Below are 12674 nucleotides of genomic sequence, written 5' to 3' on the forward strand. Positions count from 1 at the left end.
TGAGTAGAATAACAGTGAGGTTCATTCATGAAAGCAAGTATTTTAAGGTTCAAGGTTAACCTTGTAGTTTCAAGTTCAGATTTCAACTTTTTTATCTGCCAAATATCTGTCCTAGGAAGGATCTGGAAACCTGTATTGTAACAGGCAGAAGCAGACACAAGAAGAGGCGTGTTCCCAGAAATCTGCTGTGTCTCAGAGTCTGATTTGGGGCAAGCCTGGCAATGTTTTTACCCTCACCAAATCTGGAAATGTAGAACAATAAGACAGGAAGTGGTATGTTGACCCTTCTCCCTACCCCCAGTAGGGCTCCCTTGTAGCCCTCAGGGGGTTCAGAAGCCCATTAAGGAGATGAAGACATGCCCCAGCCCACCCACCTCACTACCACTTGTTCAATGTCTTGAGAAGAATTTCTCCTGATAGATAGATTACATATTATATTCTTTCACGAGATAATTAATAAAATGATACCTTGTTTTTCTGCATGCTTAATCAAGGAAGCTTATGAAACCAAGCGAGAAGTTTGTACTCTTGCAGTATATCAAATATCACATGGAATACTCATAAAGTACATCATCCCTGCCTCTTGGCTTCCTTCAAGTCCTAACTATAAGCAGCCTTTTTCCAATCCTCTGTAATGCTAATGCTTTCCCTCTATTGATTATCTCCAATTTATCCTGTACAGACCGTGTTTCTACAAAGTTGTTTGCATGGTGTCTCCCCCATTAGACCAGAAGTTTCCTGAGGGACTGTCTTCTTCCCTTTCCTTGTATCTCCAGCGCCTGGCAAACAATATTATTGAATGACTGACACCGTCTGTATCTATGCCACAAGTGTAAGGTCTTTGAAGACAGACTTTGTCTTCGCTTTTATATCCCTACTACCTGAAATAGAGATAGGAGATGGGGATCTTCTGGTGAGGAACCACCTCTACTTATGTAGATCAGCACTACATATAAAAGGCACTTAATATATGCTTGTTGAAGGAATGGAAATTTATAATACCTGTTTACTCAAGGAAAAGACCTGATAGTAATAAGCTCTAATTCTATCAAGTAAAAAGTATTTGGTAGACTAGTTAAGATTTGTTGGCATCTTAGAACAGCTCTATCCCAATTCAACTTCTATCTTTTCCATATTTATTTTGCCTATTTCCTCAGGCCAGAAGTAGTGGCCCTTTCCCTAGCTCCCTGCAGCCATGACTCATGGCCCCAAGAAGCAACCAAAGCATGTGGCCATCCCCAGCACTGGATGATAGACAAGCTGACCTGTGTATTTGCTCCCGGGCTATCCATGTGCTCCCACAAGCAGAGGTGGTGCCTCCTACTCATCATCTTTCTCTGCAATTAACTCAAGTACATCCTAATGAATGGTAAGATTCAGAAGGTCTGCATGCAGCAGTTTATCAAGATTGATGGCAAGGTCCACACAGGGTATGACCTACTCTGTGAGTTTCATGAACGCTATCAGCATTAAGAAGACCAGCAAGTATTTTAATCCGGTATAGGACGCCAAGGCCCACTTTGCTGTTCACTGTACTGCAACTGAGGAGTTAAAATACAAACTATGAAAAGTGAAGAAGACCTTTGTGGACACCAAAGCCATGATTCATGATGCACCATCTGCATCCAAACCCGCTCATCAGAGTGAACGGCACCATTCAGTTTGATCTGGAGACTGGCAAAATCATGGATTTCATCAAGTTTGATACTGGTAACCGGTATATGGTAATTGGGGGAGCCAACTTGGGTCAAATCAGTAGGATCGCCAATAGGGAAAAACATCCAACCTCCTTTGATGTTGCCCACACGAAGGATGCTAATGGCAACAGTGTTGCCACCATGCTTCCAACATGTGTTGCTGGCAAAGGGAATAAGCCTTGGAATTCTCTGCCTGAAAGCCAGGGCATCCATCCCAAAGAAAAGAGACAAGAGGTTGACAGCCAAATATACCATGGTGGTGTTTTCCCAGACAGGAATCAGCTGTGTCTCAGGATCTGATTTGGGGCAAACTCGGCAGTGTTTTTGCCCCTGCCAAGTCTGGAAATGTAGAGCAATAAGACAGGAGGCGGTATGTTTACCCTTCTCACTGCCCCCAGTAGGGCCCAGCTTTTATGGCCAAATGAGCACTTTACAATTTGCATCCCTCATCTGCTTGTAAACGCAAAGGCAATGTGAGCAGCATGCCAATTTCGGCAAGTTCTGCTAGAAAGGCTTTGAGTTCAGTCGTGGTAATAGATGTTTTTTCCCAGGGACCAACCTAATGAAGTACAGAGAGGTTCTACACCAAAAGGGTAGTCACTGGTGATGAATTCTTTGTCCATGTTAACCCATGGATGAAGAAAAGTTTAAAATGGCCCTCAGTCCTAAGCGGTTCCCTCTGTTCATTCAGTAGTTGGGGGGGGGGGGGAATAGAGCAATGGAAACTAAGAATCACACTATTTTTTAAAGAAGATTTATAAGCATTAAGAGGTATTGTCATTTTATGCGTGAGGTAACTTTCCAGCAAACAGAAGTAGAAGTACTTCTGGAGGAAGTGAATCATATTATTCTTGACATAATAAGTTAAACTAGAAGACAAAAGGAAGCTGCAACTGAGTGGAAGGATGCTCATGGGTCCTCCTTGGAGAGGCAACTTAAAAGAAAGGTGTAATTTATTTAACCATGCAGCCAAAGGCAAAAAGAAATATAATTGCAAGAAACACTTGGTCATTTTGCATGTCAGGATTCATAACGAGAATTTTCCGGAAGACTACCATCAAGCTAAGGGCAGTTTACGCACCTAACTATTATGGAAGATAAATAAGTAAAGAAATTCTACAAAATTTGACAAATCCCTCCAAATTAATACTCGGTGACATCAATGCAAAGATGATGATAGGAATGGACAACAACTATGTTGGAAATTGTGACTCAGGGTTTAAAGAAAGAGAGAGAAATATTTTCCTCAAGAAGAGTGTAAGGAGGGCCAAGAGAGCAGAGAAAATTGCAGGGACTCGCCTGAGCTCCCTCAAATTCCCTTTCAAACAATTTAAAATAATGCCTCGAAACAAATTCTAGAGTGGCAGAACCCACAAAAGGACAGGATGAAACAATTTTGCAGCCTAAGACAACGTAGAAGTTTGACAGGAAAGGTCTATCTCACCAGGGTGAGTGGAGCCCAGTCAAGCACAGGCTGTCCCCCAGCAAACCAGCATCAGGCTTTGATCGCCACTGAATCGGCAGTGGCAGCAGCAGCCTCTGGAGTCCTCAGCCCACAGATGGGGAGGTTGGATAACTGGTCAGAAAAAGATTACAGGGGTCCCTTTGCTGGCACAGGGTACAGGACTTTGTTGCATCCACATACAGATCTGGGTTGCAGTCCCAGGGTAAAGAGGAACACAAGAATACCAGATCTTGTGGCCACAAGAAGAGCAGGGATCCTGGTCACAGTTCTGGAAAAAAAGAGCACTTGTCTCTCATAGACCAGAGCACAGGCCAGGAAGGTAGTAAGTACAATCTCCTTAGATCATCCTACCTTGGAAGGACTAAAAACTTACAGATCCACAGAACTAGCTTTGAAACAGATGCACAAAATAACCTAAAGCTTGGGACAATGCTCCCTTTACCCAAGGAGCAGAGCCTGACTTTAATATAAAGTTAAAAGTCCAGAAATAGGCTGGAAAATGAACAAACAACAAAAGAAGAACCTCATCAGGGAAGTCTCCAAATCAGATGTTTACATACACTCAGACAAGACAACCAACTAATTAGAGCAAAGATCAAATCAATACTAAACAAAAAGAAAGAATAAAAAAGAGTAAAAAAATACTAAATGAAATTGAGGCATTCTAACTGGACCTTTTTTTTGCTATTAAAAAAAGTTTCTTTTTAAGGATTTTAAGACTTGGGTAGAAAAACAAATAAAAATGCACTTAAGGCAGTAAACCCATTAAAATTGGTCAATCATAGCTTCAGTTTGTAACTGTTATGCACTGGCAGAGGATTTCAGTTAAAAGAATAATTGTCATCAGTTAATATTTACCCTCCAACATCCAAAAAGTGGCTTTGATGCCCAAAGGGCCAAAGAGTTTCACCACTGCAACTAATTCTTCATCATAGTTCTTCCCCAATTCCTTTTTTTTTAAAGGGAAAGGTCAGGGTGGGTGAGGGGTTGGGGGGAATCAAACCTGTCGCTCACTCCTACTACAAGTCATGTTGTTTTGGATTTAAAGACATGAGCTAATTCTGTTCACCAGTTCAGGACTCTAGCAAGCAAGGACTGTCCAATGTAACCCAACCTTTTTAACAAGCTGCTCAAGCTGAAAAATATCCAAAAGAACAGACATCAACACAGACCATCATAATTTGGCAATGAAGTTTAACCTAAGCAAAATGATTACTGTAATGAAAAAACCAAAATAATCTAAAAACTGCCTAAACTAGCAAACACTTAAATTCCTTGCCAAGTGAAAGGAACAATACTGGCTTAAACTATAATCTGATTTGTGAAATCTTATGCAAGAAGTTGGTGGAAGATTATGAGCTATATCGAGTCATGAAACAGTAAGAGTAGTGGAAGGGAAAGTAAATTCACAAAAAGCTAGGCAAGAGCCTCAGTTAAGTTCCATCATCCCAAGAACATTTAATGATATAGATAAAAGGTAGACAATAAGATTAAAAAGTAGAAAATACCTGTTAAGGTATTAATATAACATACTATTCTCCCCAGTCATTTCAGTCACGTCTGACTCTTTATGACCCCATTTGGAGTTTTCTTGGCAAAGATACTGGAGTAGCTTGTCATTTCCTTTTCCAGCTCATTTTACAGATGAGAAAACTGAGGCAAATAAGGTTACGTGACTTGCCCAGAGCCACACAGCTATTAAGTGTCTGCGGCCAGATAAAATGCTATGGCTTAGTGTTTAAAAGGCCTTCACAACCTCTCTCCATCCTGACTTTCCAAGCTTATTTAGTTTTATTTTCCTTTAGCTATTCAGTGGTCCAATAAATAGGCCTATTTGCTAATTCCCTGACTCAATATTGTATCTCTCATCTCTGTGCTTTTGCACCAGCTTTCCCCCATATCTAAAATCCATACCTTAGTTTTAGAATTCCTAGGTTACGTCAAGGTTCAGCTTATGTGCCATTTGATTCACCTAGCTATTAGTACTCTCTCTCTCCCTCTTCATGATTTCAGGTAGGTACTTAACTATCCATATATCTTTAATCACCCTAGTAGAATGTAAGTTTCTTGAGGGCAGGTGCTTCCCAGCACACAGTACAGTACCACACCCATAGTAAGTACTTAATAAATACTTTGTGAATCAGATTAGATTGCATTGATGGGCAGCTAGGTGGTGGCACAGTGGCTAGAGCACCAGTGCTGGAGTAAGGAAGACTCATCTTCCAGAGTTCAAGTCTGGCCTCAGACATTTACTAGCTATGTGACTCTGGGCAAGTCATTTAACCTTGTGTTTGCCTCAGTTTCCTCATCTGTAAAATGAACTGGAGAAGGAAATAACAAACCACTCCAGCATCTTTGCCAAGAAAATTCCAAATAGGGTCATGAAGAGTCAGACATGACATAAACAACTCAATAACAACTTGTGGAAAAGCTAAGCTAAAATAACAAAGTGACAGTACTACCTAAATCGATTGCCTTATTCAGAGCCATGACAAACTACTTTGTAGAGCCAGAAAAAAAAAATAATAATTTGGGGGAATAAAAGGTCAAGAATCTCAAAGGAAATATTGAGAAAAAAATAGGAAGGGAGGGGCATAGCAGAATCTGATCTCAAACTATATTACAAAGGAGTAATTATCAAAATAATATGGCACTGGTTTAAAAAAAAATAGAGAAGTTGATCAGTGGAACAGATTAGGCACATAACATACCTATGACAAACCTAGTAGCCTAGTGTTAGATAAACCCAAAGACCCCTGCTACTTGTGTAAAAACTCAATATTTGACAAAAACTGCTGTGAAAACTGGAAAGTAATCTAGCAGAAAGTAGGTATAGATCAATACCTTGCAACATATAACAAGATTAGCTCCAAATAGATAGATTCTTTAGATGTAAAAGATTATATCATAAACAAATTGAAGGATCAAGAAAGAAATTCCCTTTTGGATTTGTGGACAGAGAAAGAGTTCATTACCAAATAAGGGATGGAGAGCACCACAGATGATAAAATGAAGAGTTTTAATTATAAAAATTAAAAAGTTTCTGCACAAACGAAACCAATACAGCTAAAATTAAAAGAAAACAATTAACTGGGGGGAAATCTTTGCAGCAAGTTAATCTGAAAAAGGTTTCATTTCTGAGATATATAAGGAATTGATTCAAATTTATGAGACTAAGACCCATTCCCTAATAAATAGTTCAAAAAATACAAACAGGAAGTTTTTCAAGGAAGAAATCCAAGCTATCAGCAGCCATGTGAAAAAGTGTTCCAAATCACTAATAATTATAAAATGTGAATCAAAGCAACCATGAGGTTTCCCTTCACACTCGTCACACTGCCAAAGATGACAAAAAAGGAAAATTGGAAATGGTGGAGTTAACCAAAAAGAGGAACAGTAATCTACTACTGCAACCGTGAATTAGTCCAGCTATTCTGTAAAACAATCGGGAACTGTGCCCAAAAATCCACTAAACAGTGCATGCCTTTTGATTCCATGATACTACTAACAGGCCTTTACCCTCAAAGAGATCAAAGAAAGGGTGGCAAAAATAACCATAAAGAACTAAATGTTACTTCTGTGCCATGCCAAGATGGGGTATCTCATAGATAGGACTTCAGTGTGGCCCGGCAGTTTGTAAGTTTTAGGAAATATGACATTTGTAAACAGCAAGGAACCCTCCACAGCGTTTTTTAAAAAGACTACTTCCTAATTGCAACATTTTGAAAGATGGCTCTTCTGGCTCCTTTCTCCATGAAGACTTGTAACCAAAAAAACATGTCCTTGTCTTCCCTTATGCTTACTAGAAAGGGAAAAGCGAACAGAATCTAACTGGCTTCATCTCAAGTCCTGAAAAACTGAAAACGCTGTTGGTAAGAGGTAGAGGAGAAGAATTTGAACAAAGGCCTATGTTGTGTAACTCTGTCTCCACTTGAGGTAGCCAGCCGGATGTCTGTTAACTACAACGTTGCTTTGGGGTGATATTGGGCCGGTGTTGTCCCTGGACTTGTACAGAGATATAGTGGCCAGAATGGTTTTTCTACTGCCAATTGCAGTCTTTCTTCCTGGATGCAAACACAGCCAATGTGATTCATATACAAGTTTACATCTAGGTCAGATTATTCCAATATGTTTCTGCCTTTTACACAGGAAAGCACATGAGAATTATAGCTGGCAAAAAGGAAAGCTACTTGCTTTCTGAACAGAGAAACCCATCATGTTCTTTTGACTCTCCTCCAGAGCTTCCCACCCTTGTTACTCATCTAGTTCAAAACTGGAATACTCATGTTAGAAGGCCCTGAACCTGGCAAGACGGGGAACTCTTTAATTTGTGCTCAAAACAATCTTCTTGGGGAACTCAGTTTGACAGATCAGTAGGGCTGTTAATGTGATCCATATCAGAGTAGGGAAGGATTCACTATGCTTCCATATTCCCAAATGTCATCTTTGGAAATTCCCCTGATCTTTCATTTTAAGAAAGATTCTTTACCCGGCTCTCTAGTTCAGGACATAGGAGGCCCAAGCATCAGTTACTGGAAATATATTTATAATGATATGCAAAAGCTTTAAACAAATCACGGCAGGCCTACTAAACATCAAGCAGTCAACCAATGATGAATATATTCCAACCTGTCTGTCCTTTAACTAGGAGGAAGAGATGCTGCTGGAGAATTTAGGTGGAGCCCAAGCAAATTTTTCAAGTCAAATCAGGCAGCTAAATTTTTTTGGAAAATTAAATTTCAAATGGTTATCACCAGTCCCTCATGATTTATTCACTAAAAGCTCTCTGGCCTAGAAGTAGCTGAGATGTGCTAAATAGAATATCGCACCCTCGTCTTAGAAAGATTATAGCCCTGAGTTGTTCAGTTCACTTGGCCAGATGTTCATTCAATGGAAAATTAATCTGCTGGGAAATTAATTCTCTTAATCCTCCAAGTCTCCTTGATTCACTAATAAAGGGACAGTTGATGCAGTGAATAGAATGCTGAGCCTGGAGTCAGGAAGACCTGAATTCAAATCTAGCCTCAGACATTTACCAGCTATGTAAATGATTGTATGTAATTGTATGTAATTGTATGTAAGATTGTGCGCCGTCTTGGGTGGGGGGGAGAAAAAGGGAGAAAAAAAATTTTCAACTCAAAAGCATATGGAAAAAAATTTTTTTTAAAGTAAATTAAATTTAATTAAATTTTAAAAAAACTTAAAAAAAGACATTTACCAGCTGTGTGACCCTTAAACAAGGGCAAGTCGCTTATCCTTTTTGCCTCAGTTTCCTCAACTGTGAAATGAGGATAATAACAGTACCTGCCTTGCAGTTGTGGTAAGTATCAAATGAGACAATATTTGTATAGTGCTTAGCATAGCTCCTGGCATACTGCGAGTATCATATAAACACTAGATATTAGCATTTTAAGAAACAACCAATATAAGCAATTCAGAGAAACCTGGAAAGACCTATACAAAATGATACTGAGTTGAATAAGCAGAACCAGGAGAACAATATACAACTTCAATATTGTAAACAAAAACAACAATAAAAGGTAGCAAAATTGATTAACTCTAATGCACAAGCTTAGCCCCATAAAATTTATAATGAAACATGTTTCTTTATGTACAGAGATGGAGGACTATGGCTATGGAATGTCACACATGCTATCAGGACCAACAGATTTAGTGACTGTCAGTTGCTTCTTGTGAAATGATTATTTTCAGTACAGTGCAGGGCTCAGGCAGGGAGGTACTATAAGAGAAAATGTCTATGGTATAAAAACATGATAAAAATAAAACCTTTAGAAATTCTCTATGCTTGTTACTATTATATTTAAGGGGGAGGAAAAGAGACACTGGAGCAGCCTCTACATATAGTTTCATGGCTATTTCTTTCCAAACCTACTATAGGAAAAAAAAACAACAACTTTGTGTCAAAATGGGTTCATGATTTAGATATAAAGGCTGATACTATAAGCAAACTGGGAGAGCAAAGAATAGTTCAACTGTCAGATTTATGGAGAACAGAAGAATTTATGACCAAACAGGAGATAGAAAACATTATGAAATGCAAAATGGGTGATTTTGATTATATTAAATTGAAAAGTTTTTGCACAAAGCCAATGCAACCAAGATTAGGAGGGAAGCAGAAAACTGGGAAAGAATTTTTACAACCAGCGTCTCTGCTGAGGGCCTCATTTCTAAAATATATAGAAAACTAAGTCAAATTTATAAGAATACAAGTCATTCCCCAATTGATAAATGGTCAAAGGATATTAACAGGCAGTTCTCAGATGAAGAAATTAAAACCATCTGTAGAAATATGGAAAAATGCTCTAAATCACTATTGATTAGAGAAATGCAAATCAATACAACTCTGAGGTACCACAATCACACCTATCAGATTGGGCAACATGGCAAAACAGGAAAATAATAAATGTCGGAGAAGATGTGGGAAAATTGGAACACTAATGCATTGTTGGTGAAGTTGTGAAATGATCCAACTATTTTGGAGAACAATGTGGAACTATGCCCAAAGGGCTACTAAAACGTGCATAACCCTTCGACTCAGCAATAGCACTTCTAGGGTTGTATTCCAGAGAGATCATAAAAATGAGAAAAGGACACATGTGTACTAAAATATTTATAGTAGTTCTTTTTGTGGTGGCAAAGAATTGGAAATTGGGGAGATGCCCATCAATTGGGGAATGGCTGAACAAGTTGTGGTATATGAATGTAATGGAACACTATTGTTCTATAAGAAATTATGAGCAGGCAGATTTCAGAAAAACCTGGAAAGATTTGTATGGACTGATGCTGAGTGAAGTGAGCAGAACCAGGAGAACATTGTACACAGTAACAACAACATTATGTGATGACCAGCTTTTGATAGATTTAGCTCTTCTCAGCAATGCAAGGATTTCCAAAAGTCTCCTGATTGAAAATGCTATCCGCATCCAAAGAAAGAACTATGGAATTTGAATGAAGATTGAACTATACTATTTGCTTTTTTTTCCTTCTGTTTTGTTGTGTTACCTCTCTTGTGATTCCTCTTATTGGTTCTAATTCTTCCTTACAACATGATTAATGTGAAAATGTTTAAGAGGAATGTATATGTATAGCCTACATCAGATTGCACATCTTGGGGAGGAGGGGGGGGAATTTTAAACTCAAAAGTTTATGGAAGTGATAGTTGATAAATCAAAATAAATTAATAAAAATTGAAAAAAAATTGTGTAGTATGTTAAATAGACAGGTGATTTCTGCTACATTAGAAGTCATTACAGACTACTGATTTAAAGATCAAAGGCATCTACGACAGATTTGTCCTTTGCAAGGTTGTGTTTCTAAGATAGGAGGGAAGCAGATTCCATTTCACAGATACTCTGTTTTTGGTAGATAAATGACTGGTGAGCCGACATTACTACTTACAGTATTTTATATTGTTTACCACCTTCTCCTCTGCGATACTCTCTCTTCTATGGGACTCTGTGACTGCTCCTTGGTTCTCCTCCCATCCATATAACTAATCCTTCTCAATCTCCTTTGCTGGATTATGACCTATCCACACTTCTGTCCTACCACCTCACCCCTTCTCTTCTCTCCATACATTCTCACTTCATAATATCTTATGGATTTAATTATCATCACTATGAAGATGATTCCCAGCTTTATATTTGCAACCCCCCATCACTAATTGAACAGTTCAAACTAGTTGTCCCTTAGGCAATTCGAATTCAGCATGTCCAAAACAGAACTCGTTACCTTCCTCCTCAAATCCAACCTTCTTCCACACTTCCCTGGTTTTGTCGAGGGGAACACCATCTTTCCAGTTATTCAGGTTTGCAACCTTAAGTATCATCCTTGACTACTCAGTCTCCGTCACTCCCACACATCTAATCAGTTGCCAAACGGCGATCAATTGCCCTTTCTATCGCCACAACTGTCACATGTGTCTCCAATCCACCTACACAACCATCAAACCCCATTCCCTTTCACCTGAGACAATTTTGAAACTTGACAACAGCTAGGTAGATGGCTAAAATCAACTAGCTTTGTTGAGTTCCCCTGTTAGGTTTGGATTGGAACTGCCGTGTTTTGACTTTGGGGATTTGGTTGGTATTGATATATATGAGAAAGTTCAATAATCTAACCAATTTCATGTCCTTTTCTATATCCATCCTTTCTCTTTCCTCCACCCACCACTCTCTACTAACAACATAGGCTGAAGGTGCAAATACGCCTGTGCCTTCAAGAACTGATGTCACAAACAGTGATGCAAAAAAGGTGCAGTAAGATCTTGGTTTAGCACTTGCTGACATCGACTCAGAGTTTTGAGAGTATCTCTCCTCATCACACAAGGAGCATACAATTTGTCGCTATATTTGACATAAAAATACAACAAAGAAGGATACAAAATAAATGTTAAAGAATTGAAAGAGAAACAAGGCTATCACTCTTTGCAGATGATATGATGGTATATTTAGAGAATCCTAGAGAATCAAGTGAAAAATTACTTGAAATAAGAATTGAAAGGAACAATAGTAATGCTTGTACTAGAAGGTAATTAATGGTTTTTGCTTTGTTTGAGTTCCCATTAGTAATTTTTCACTCAAATCATATACACCTGATTCTTCTCTAACTTACCTCCCTTAAATTGCAGCCTGTACTCCACCATCTTGGCTCTTCCTACACTCAATATTCTTGAAACAGAACTCATCATCTCCTCCCACAAATCAGTTTCCCTCTCCAAATCTTCATTACCTCTTGACTGGATTATTGTAAAAACCTTCAAAATGATCTCCTTGCCTCTTGTCTGACTCAGTTTCCTCATCTATAAAATGGGGATAATAATAGCACCTCATAGGCTCATTCAGATGATCAAATGGGAATAACATATATAAGTGCTTTGAAAACATTAAAGCTCTATATAAATGCTAGCTATTATCATCAATCTTTACCCCCCTCCACCCTATCCTGCCAGATCACTCTTCCTACAATGCCACTTTCATCACATTATTCTCCTACTCATGAACCTCTAATGGTTTCTTAATTTAACAGGATAACATTCAAGCTTTTTAACTTGGCACTCTAGGCCTTCTACCATGGCTCTAAATAACCATGACAGCATGTGGGAGGCAATGTTCCTGGCACTACACTGCAAACTGTTAGTGCCTAAGCTATTATTAATACAATTAATACAATACATTATGAGAGCAGGAAGGCAACATCTATTGCCAATATCTGCATGAAGAGAATCTCCCACTCAAGAGACTGCCAAAAGACAACTTAGGAAAAGAGATACTTCGGGCCTTTGAGTTGGTGTTGCCTAAACTAGCCCCAAATAGGGTAAAGCTGAGTGTGTTGAAAAGAGACAGAGTAAGAGAGGTATGTGAAACCTATTATCTGTGCAGCTCTGGTTAGGCTGGTTAAAGAATAGCTTTCTCTATAAATTTATATTTGTAAATTAGAAAAACGTGGGGCACATTTTCTATCAGACTTATAGATAAGAGAAGAATTTATAA

At 38.6% G+C, this 12674-nt stretch overlaps 1 pseudogene; it reads left to right on the forward strand.

Moving 5' to 3' along the window:
• Positions 1–1195: 1195 nt before the first annotated feature.
• LOC110221836 (small ribosomal subunit protein eS4, X isoform-like) lies at positions 1196–2157 on the forward strand (annotated as a pseudogene).
• The last annotated feature ends 10517 nt before the right edge of the window (positions 2158–12674 follow it).

Source organism: Phascolarctos cinereus, unplaced genomic scaffold (genome assembly GCF_003287225.1).
Source record: "Phascolarctos cinereus isolate Bilbo 61053 unplaced genomic scaffold, phaCin_HiC Scaffold_4;HRSCAF=312, whole genome shotgun sequence".
Taxonomy (NCBI): domain Eukaryota; kingdom Metazoa; phylum Chordata; class Mammalia; order Diprotodontia; family Phascolarctidae; genus Phascolarctos; species Phascolarctos cinereus.